We start from the raw sequence: 9,686 nt of genomic DNA on the forward strand, positions 1-9,686 counted from the left end.
TATATATATATATATATATATTAAAGAAATGCACAAATTGAATAAAAAAATTTCATTACATCTTGATTTTAGCTCGTGCAATACTAATGCGACAAATGTATACAGAAAATAATTGTAATCAGTCCCAGCTATAAGATGGAAGATTTGATCGAATATTGAGCGCGGACACGGGTTCCTAGATACTTAATACTTATGTCACTAACTGATTTCGCAACTACCGTCCGTGTTACAAGTAAGAAAAATATGTTCAGCTATTCGTTGACAAGTCTGAAATTCAGAAATCGAGAAAACGCAACTGGTAGTCGATGAACTGAGTTCCGGACTCGGTAAAATAGTGTAACCCGGATTAAGAATCTCAATAAAAATCCTCCGAAAAGTTTCTCCTAATTATAATTACTATTGATTAATTGCCGTGATGCAACGCGCCTGAGATGCAAAACATGCGATCTTTTTTTCATCTAAGTTATTCATTATTTTTATGTCCGCCTCCGCTCATGTATACGCTCCGGGCTGCCAGCGGCTTTCCCGCTCCACTCTCACTGCATCACTCGCTCTCTGCATCTCACACACACACACACACATGCCTCCGCGTCAAAACTTCAAACATGATTTTTTTCAACTTTCTCCGCCGATAAAAAAGTGGAATTTGATATTGGGCGATAGATGTCATTATACTCTAAATAAATTTATCAGTTTCATCTCTAGGGCAGATCCCTCTATACTGTGGACATCCTCCTTGCGGAATGGGTGCAGAAAGAGTGCGGAAAAAATGCGGAAAAGGTGCGGAATGGGTGCTGAATAAATGTGGAATGGGCGTGGAATAGGTGCGGAAAAGTTGCGGAAAAGGTGCAGAATGGGTGCGGAAAAGATGCGGAAATGTTGCGGAATGAGTGCGGAAAAGTTGTGGAAAAATTGCGGAAAAGATGCGGAAAAGATGCAGAATGAGTGCGGAATGAGTTCGGTATAGGTGTGAAATCCCCGAATCTTTTCCGCATCCATTGAAAATGATTTTTCGAACTTATAAACGCAATCAAACTACTATAGTAATATCACAAATTAAATTAATAAGCAATTTAATATTATAATTTGATACTCGTTAGTAATATTCTTCGCAATAAATTAATTTAGTTTTTCAGTACATTAACATCTTTTTAATAGGGTGCCAGAGATTGAGCATTAAATTATTAAATTGCTTATCAATTTAATTTGTGATATTATTATAGTAATAATTTGATTGCGTTTGTAAGTTCGAAAAATCATTTCGACGCGCAGTTTAAATAACTACATATTTAGTATATAAATTAAAAACAAAGAAATTATTTAAAAGCATTATAGATCCAGCTGTAACTAAGATAGGCTTCTAATTTATCAATTATATTCTCACATGTATGATCTAAAATAAGATTCTTATTGTTCTCATACAACACATAATTTGCAGCAATATCGCTGCAATTTTGCTGCAACATGCGATATTGCTGCAATGTTGCATTGTTGCTGCAACTTTTGTGCTGTAGGGGTTCATATCATTAAATTTAAGTAAATAAAGATATTACCTCTTGGGTTTTACTTTTTAATGTCATAAAGTTTAACTTGATTAGTTAAGAATGTAGCATCTAAGTTTTAATTTTTCATTTAATACATTAATTTTTTTCGAGGAGTAATAATTTTTGATAGAGAATTAAAGCTGCCATCCTAGGTAGCAAACTATACTCATTTTGACGTCGATAGTTAGTCATTTTGAATTATTGACGTCATGTGATCTATTTAAGATGTGATAATGATGTTATCGTTTTTACCAATTACGATGTCATTTATTTATGACGTATTTACAACGTCATACTTATTGACGTCAGATAAATGACTAATCGCGACGACGTGTTAGAAACGTTATTAGTGATCAATTAATAAAGTCATTCATTTATGCCATTAATAATGACGTATTTCGATGTTGATTAAAGCCCATAGCACATACAAAAACGTAAGGCCATAAAACGTAAGCAGTAAGAAAATCGTAACATTGAATTCGCTACTAGCCTTACGGTTTCTACTTTAATTGGCCAATTCGCTTACTGATTACGTTTTACGGCCTTACGTTTTTGTATGTGCCATGGGTTTAATATCACGTTATGTGGCTGTGATTAATCCACGTCACTTTTACGATGATAGGACGTCAGATTCGTTAAGAATGACCAATTAATTACGTCAAATAGATGATATCTTGCTATCTGGGACTACTTGGATTGAAATAAGAAGATCTTCAACAAGAATATCCTTGAAGAAGAATTGAAACTACTATTAATTGATTTGGACACTTAGGTTTTATTCGAGAGAAGCACGTTCCTAGCGCCCTTTTTTATCTTTTTTAAATAATAACAACGACGTATCTTAAAAGTTTCATCGGGACTTTGCATCGCAATATCTTCGTTCGTAGGGCACGTAGAAAAAAAAATAAAAGCAATTTTATTACACAATTTGAGCGGAAGCTATCGATTGAGCGTTATATAGAACTTGATCGGTTCAGCCGTTACTGAGATCCAATAACCTCCATCTCCCGATCTCGCGTAAATGAACCACGATGGTGTCCCTGCGCTTGACTTAGCGCCGAGACCGTGTCTCCTGATGTTAAGATATGTTTTTATTTTTGTTGTTTTATATATATATATATAAAGCTATAAAAATACAATATTATATTATTAACCATCAAACACATATTTTTATCTAGCTATTATATGTTAGATGAAATTGTTCAGATAAAAATTAAAATTTAAGTAAAAAAATAAATATAAGTAAAGAATGACTATATTAAGTATAGAATGAATAAATATACAAATGTACTTGCAAATGCATAGAAACATGATACTACTTACTCTTTTCATTCATTGTAATTCAAGATACATCAAGTTCTATAGCGAAATCGGTTAAAAACCTGTCGTTCTATACATACATGAAGAAGAAGTCACTAAAGAAGGTTAAATGTCTTATATGGAAATTCAAGACCAAAGCATTAGTGGTTAGAGCATTAATCTTTCTCATGTCAAGTTGATATTACTTGAATACTCAAATGATTATTTTATAAGACTTTTGTTTTTCATTTAAATCAATAATTCATCTACTACGAATATTTCAAAAAACGAAGAAAATCTCCATAATAAATTGGTGACCTCGCGAGTATAATGTACAACATACGTAATTATAATATTTCAAAGAGTAACGGGGGGCTATGTGCGCAATTGCAATCTCGTAAAATGGCAACTGCCGTTCTGTATCATTATTTACATGCGGCGCTCATGCGATACCCAGAGTAACAGAATTAATTGCACGAAATACATAATTCGAATAATCTAAGTGATACATCGGAATTTAGATTAAAACACATAATTATACAGCCAACAGAATCTCTAGTCGCAAGTTGTAAAAAAAAAATATTCGTTCGCTTAATATATAATAGATGTTTCTTGAAACGGAGAAATATAAGCGTAATAACTCGTTACAAACATTTATTTTGACGATTCGATTTCCTCCCCTTAACATCATAATTGCCCGAGTTCCGCAGTCGTATCGAGACGAGGACTCTAATAATCTCAAGAGCTATAATTTAACTGATCATATAATGACGAACCGTCATGAGCGCAATACAACGGATTGGTTTCCGCTTTTCTTCTACTCTACCAATAAGCTATGGTAGATAGATAAACGAAGATAAAAAGTTATAATACGAGAAATTCAATGAGAAATCAAGGGAGTGCCGGCTGAAAAGGTTTCCTTCTAAATGCCGATTCGATTCTGCGATTCTCATGTGCAACGCCATTACGGATCTTCGTTCTTATCTGCACTATCCTCACGTATTCCTTCGCTGTCATCAATTCCTCTGATTTCAGTTTCTTACTCCTGCCATTGCGATTTATTACGCGGTCGGACAAGAAACCTAGGAAGCGCACCGAAAGATGCGCATGCGATCGCCATATATCCGCTGCGGTTCACGTACGATCATTACCATCTCATTATAGATAAGCAAGTCGATATCTAGTTAATTAATTGAACGTCATCGACAATAACGTGTAATGTTGTTCTTGGCAGCCATTATACCAACGATCTATATGATCGATGGATCTATTTCAAGATCAGACCATGTAATTGATCTCTCGTTGTCCCAAAGAAATATCGTGCATTTCATATAAGCGCATTAGACGTAATTGCAGGTCGTTACCGCAATTGCTTTTAAATTCTCGAAGATGCACATCAAATGAGAAGCTTACTTCAAAATCCATTTAGTCTCGCTAACTATTTGTTCATTCAGCTGAAGATGATTTCCGTTAAAAAATAATTAATGATTACTTCGAAGTGTAATTATGACGTAAATGAGGATTTAAATTAGAAATTAACTTAATTATTAAAGAATTTACGAAGGAGCCATTCTTAAAGAGTATACGTCAAGCGATGTTTGTACGTACATTGCGCGTTAAGAGACCGAGAGGGAAATACATTCCCGCACGTGAGCGCAATTATGCAAACCTATCGGGGGAACGACGCAATAAACAAAGATCGTCTGTATCTTGGCGCATGTCGACGACCGGTGTTGAGCGCCGTGGCTGCATTGTACTTCAACTCGACTCAGCACGCGGGTGAAAGACAAGTGGAAGAGGGAGCGTCCTGGCATTTGGGACGGCGATTGTCGGGAATGCAAGGGCATGAGTTGACTGGTACCTGCCTCGCCGCATCCTCGTCGTCGTCGGCGGCGTTATAATATCGCCATTATGCCAATGAAACATTATGCCGTGAAAAGGTACGAGCGTGGAGAGGCATCGACCGTTCCGTTTTCAAGGAGAAACTAGGAAGCGAGAAGTCGAGCCGTCTTCTTTCGTCCGACGACGAACGATCAATAGAGTTGTATTGATCGGCGCGCTGCGCTGATTTACTAGCAATAAGTTTGTCAATTGGACACGCACGCGAGAACAAAATGGAAAGCCGGAGAAAAGGAGTCGTGCCTTGCTGCACCACTGTGGAAGCTGGACTAATGAAGGAAGCAGTTACGTTTATTGCGAAGAAAATACGGATCGTCTGATCGCGATTTGAGACATCGTGTATCACTGTCCGTGATTACACCTTTCTCTCTCTTGGAAATTTACGCAGCGTAGTAAGATACTACTATAGTAAGACGAATTTGTCTCATTAATCGTCACTTTCACTTTCTCCAATTCATTGATGCGTTCTAAAATTTTCTCCGTCTTCAGAACAATGTAATTGTATGGAAAGCGATCGTCACAAAAAGTTACGGCTCGCTAATAATTTATTTTGTCAATCTCATCTGTAATATTGTATCTATGTTCGAACTCGTAAATTTAAATGGCATCTAAATCTGCTATAAAACGTCACTACTTGGAATGAAATACACTCGGTATCTCAATCTCGCTAAGGATTGAAATACATCTTCGACAGTGTGTCGTGTTAAGTACTGTTTATCGTTTACGAGCTCGCAGCTAGTTTTTATGCTCGTAGTTATCGCCAGATGACGCGTGAGCAAAGACATTATACATTCACGTGCAGGAATAATAAGCGCGTAAGTGGCGGCAACGCAAGATGTAAACGTCATCGAGCTAATCTCTCGTCAAAGACAGAAATTATTGCTTGGACATAGCTTAGCGGCGTTTTATGACCACCCTCTAAGTATTACTGTACCGTGCAATTGCTAATTATGCCTCGCGTGGATCGCGACTTGCGCCTTCTCAAACCTCCCTATGCTTTATATTACGCTTTATGTTGGTCGTTCGAATTCGACTATGTTTTATATCATGCTACAATTTATACGATCGTATCAAAGGATAAATCATAAACTCGTATATCTTGTTATCATTGGTATTTCTTAGATAGTTAATGCTGTTCTTTTTTACTGAAATAGCTAGATTGATATATTTATGATACTACAGCTTTTCTATAAAATTCCATCGAATCGTAATTAAAAATTTAATTACATTGTTTTTCTTCAATAAAATACACTTGACTACATAGTTTATTTAACTCTTCATCTGCAATCCGAGTCCTTTTTTTGCACAAATGAAATTTCACTCTTAAATTTTTTCCTTTTTGCTAAAATTTCATTTTTTATTAAATAACAATTTTAACATTCGTTTCAACAGAAGTTTTAACATTTGTGTAAAAAACCTATTTGATAATATTGTGTATAATAGAAATGTTAAATAATAACTCCAAAAATTTTTTTATATTTTTTAAAAACTTAGAACAATAAGAAAATTTATATTATATGAAAAAGATTCAAATTGCAAATAAAGGGAGTAAAAATATGACAACAATGTAAGAATGCAATCTAAATACATACTATAAATATTGAAGATATTTAAAGGACGTCTTTCGTACGACTTATAAATTCTATACTTATATGAAAAAATTATATTAATATATTAATATCATATTTGCAATTATACTTCTAACTAAATTGTATACTATTTGAGGGTAGAATATAATTATATATAAAAATGAAAATTAAATAATATAAAAAATAATAATAAATAAATTAAATATGTACTCGTATTAATTACTATTACTTATGTAAAAGATAATTCTTTCTCTGTCAATCATCTAAAATTACTTACAACAAATTATTCAGTTAACACAATTTATTTTTCCTTCAGAAAACTAAAGACCGTCGTTTGACATCATTACAATACCTATGTATTTGTAACGCTACCTACTTTGAAAAGGTCTGGAAAGTTCACACGACAAGAATTTAATGCATGGGAACGTTAAATATACAGGTATCTTCAGGCAATGATACGATATATCATTAATACATGACTCAAGCAGCTCACGCGTGGCTGCTAGATAAGGTATACAATGGTGAGAGATGTGCATTGACCTATTCAGCACCGGATTCACCGGTTGCTTTAATGGCAAGTCGATAAAGACACGTGCATCTTCTCCTTCAAACGTGCACAAGCCACAAGTCGCTTAAAGTCACGTGAATGAAACTAAAACTTAAGCTAGAAATGTTTGTTTTTACATATCGAAAGTACAAGCAGAAATGCAATCTAGTTAGAAATAGTATCAGTAGTAATTTTCTAACTAGAAATTACTATCAATCGTTTAAAAATGTAATTAGAGCTCATACTTCGAAATATTTCATAATTATCTCACATAATTCTATCATCAAGTTTTTAATTAATTCATTACAACTTTAATTACTTTCAAAACAGTGGCAAGTCTTGATATTTATCATAGAAATCAAATTATCTTTAATCGTCGAAAATATATATGTGTAAGAGATACAATCATAGAGCAGTCATTTTTCTGTTTTCTGTATCGATATTCAAAGCATTAATATTGATTTGCATTTCAGTCATAACTAATTATATACAGATAATTGCTAGAGCTGTAATAAGACAACAACTTTGTAAAAAATTGTTCTCTTATGTTGCACAAAATCTATATAACGATAGTATGTATTTTTGCAGTAATGTCATCAGACTTTTTAAAGAAAAAAAGTGGAAACATTTATATACGCAATAATTCCGACACAATCATAAATTATCTGAATAAAATTCGAGAAGATTCATATACGAATTGCATAAGAAAATTTTCGAGTTAAGGAGCTTTTATATCCCGCTCTTTAAATCTGACTATGAATTATACTGAGAATTATACAGAATAATTAAAATATGAAATGTTTTACTGTCGGTTTTGCTCCTGTTTTATTACATGACATCGAGATCAATGACTTAATCTCCACGTACGTATAAGAATATAATTTATTTAACATCATTAAACCTTCTAAATCTGGACATTTACAAATATTTTTATCTTTAATATGTACTAAGATAAATTAGTAATTTCATCAATCAAATTTTTTAATACAGGTTGTGCTTTTTAAATTTGTCTTTTGATATATAAACGAAACATAAAGAAAACACTTTGAGCAGGATTTCCGTCCATCTATATCATTTAATAAAAAAAAGATGCCCTGACGAAACGAACGTTGCCATATTCCTTTGTAAATGCGACCGCATTGAAGAGTCAGTTAGACATTTGTTAGTCAGATGCGATTGAGAAGTAGTCGTCATCATTTCTCAAGAAGAAAGTTATGCCTTACCTTGTCGAGTAACATCTGTGACCCGTCGACCGCTCTCTACGATGAAAGCAATCAACGTACAGTGAAAGCTTTATACTCATGTACTTTACATCAACGTATCGCGCACACTCAAATATAATTCATTGAAAAATAACTCAATTGAAAAATATTAATAATATAAAAATTCTGTAACAATAGATATAGCGATAAAGAAAATTTTTACATCTTTAGTTAAACAATTTCATATGCATTAGTAACTTGTTGAAGAGCTTTAATCAGCTTATATTGCAAGCGTAATGACGATGTAAGACGATCGAGGAATTACATAAGATTATCTGCAAACAATAGTCAGATTGCGTAGGTAAAATCATTGTCACCCCACATGCCAGATTACGCTTAGTAAACAGGTAAGCACGCACTTAGTTGCATTATGTAAACTCCGGAAACATTGTGCAAGTAGCAAGATTCATCGATATCAAACCACCAGACAAGGCATGAATGGCAATGACATTCGATTTACTACCGTTACGCTAGCTTACAATTTGACATTTATGTTTCTGCTTTACTACAATTTCATTAATATAAAAACATCATAGTATATAATCATCATAGTATATAATAAATAAAGATGTTTGCAGTCCATAAATACACGTTATGTTATTTACAAAATTGTACATTTATTATTTCAGTTGATAATTAATTTAGAATGTATGTGTCAAAAGTGTATGTGAAATACGGCTAATAATGATAAAATAAATACTGTTATAAAAAAGTTGTGTAATACATAAAATATAAAATGATATTTAAAGCAAGCAAGCAAATAGCAGACTGCAGAATTAATCTTGCTATTCCATCGTCAGTCTGGTTACAATGAAATACCTTGTCGAGTGAGTAATATTTGTTCGTGTGATTGTCTCACGATACTGTCACTCTTATCCGAGATTACTAACCCCCAAGCAATTACATATATTGGGTGCTTTGACAAGTAAATAAATCAATGATAATAAAGAACAATATTGAATTGAGTCAGACTCGTACTAAAAAAAATATATGTAAGATCAACCAGATCAAGATGTACGTGTCCATTAATGTTAAGATTCTATCAAATATAATTCTATCAGACCCCTATGCCGTTATTGCGATTATAACGATATGATATTGTAACTTTCAAGGTTATATACTAAAATTTTAAAGCAAACACATCAAGCGAGTTTAAGTTATGATCAAGATTTAAACTAATCGCGCAGCACGTATACATATTTTGAAATCATAATTAGCGTCTCACGTTTTATAAATTAGCGGAACAAAGTGAGCAAGGTCAATTCCAATTAAGATTTTTATTTGTTGCTCATTTGCTAAAAAGTTGCCAAAGAAAAAAATTTTTTGCTTTTTGCCAGTTTTACTTTTAAATGATGATTAAGTTAGCGAAACAATATATATACAACAAAGTCAATCTACTTCAAAATAACGTAGGAATTTGTTGCTAATTTGTTACTAATTTGTTGCTGTCGGAATATCCAAGTTTGGAATCCATTACCTACAAAATAAGTGTAAATAACAACGAAAAATCTCAACAAGCTGACGGAATAAGAGTAAAGCATTAGTA

The sequence above is a fragment of the Trachymyrmex septentrionalis genome, unplaced genomic scaffold, assembly GCF_001594115.1.
Source record: "Trachymyrmex septentrionalis isolate Tsep2-gDNA-1 unplaced genomic scaffold, Tsep1.0 scaffold22, whole genome shotgun sequence".
NCBI classification, from domain to species: domain Eukaryota; kingdom Metazoa; phylum Arthropoda; class Insecta; order Hymenoptera; family Formicidae; genus Trachymyrmex; species Trachymyrmex septentrionalis.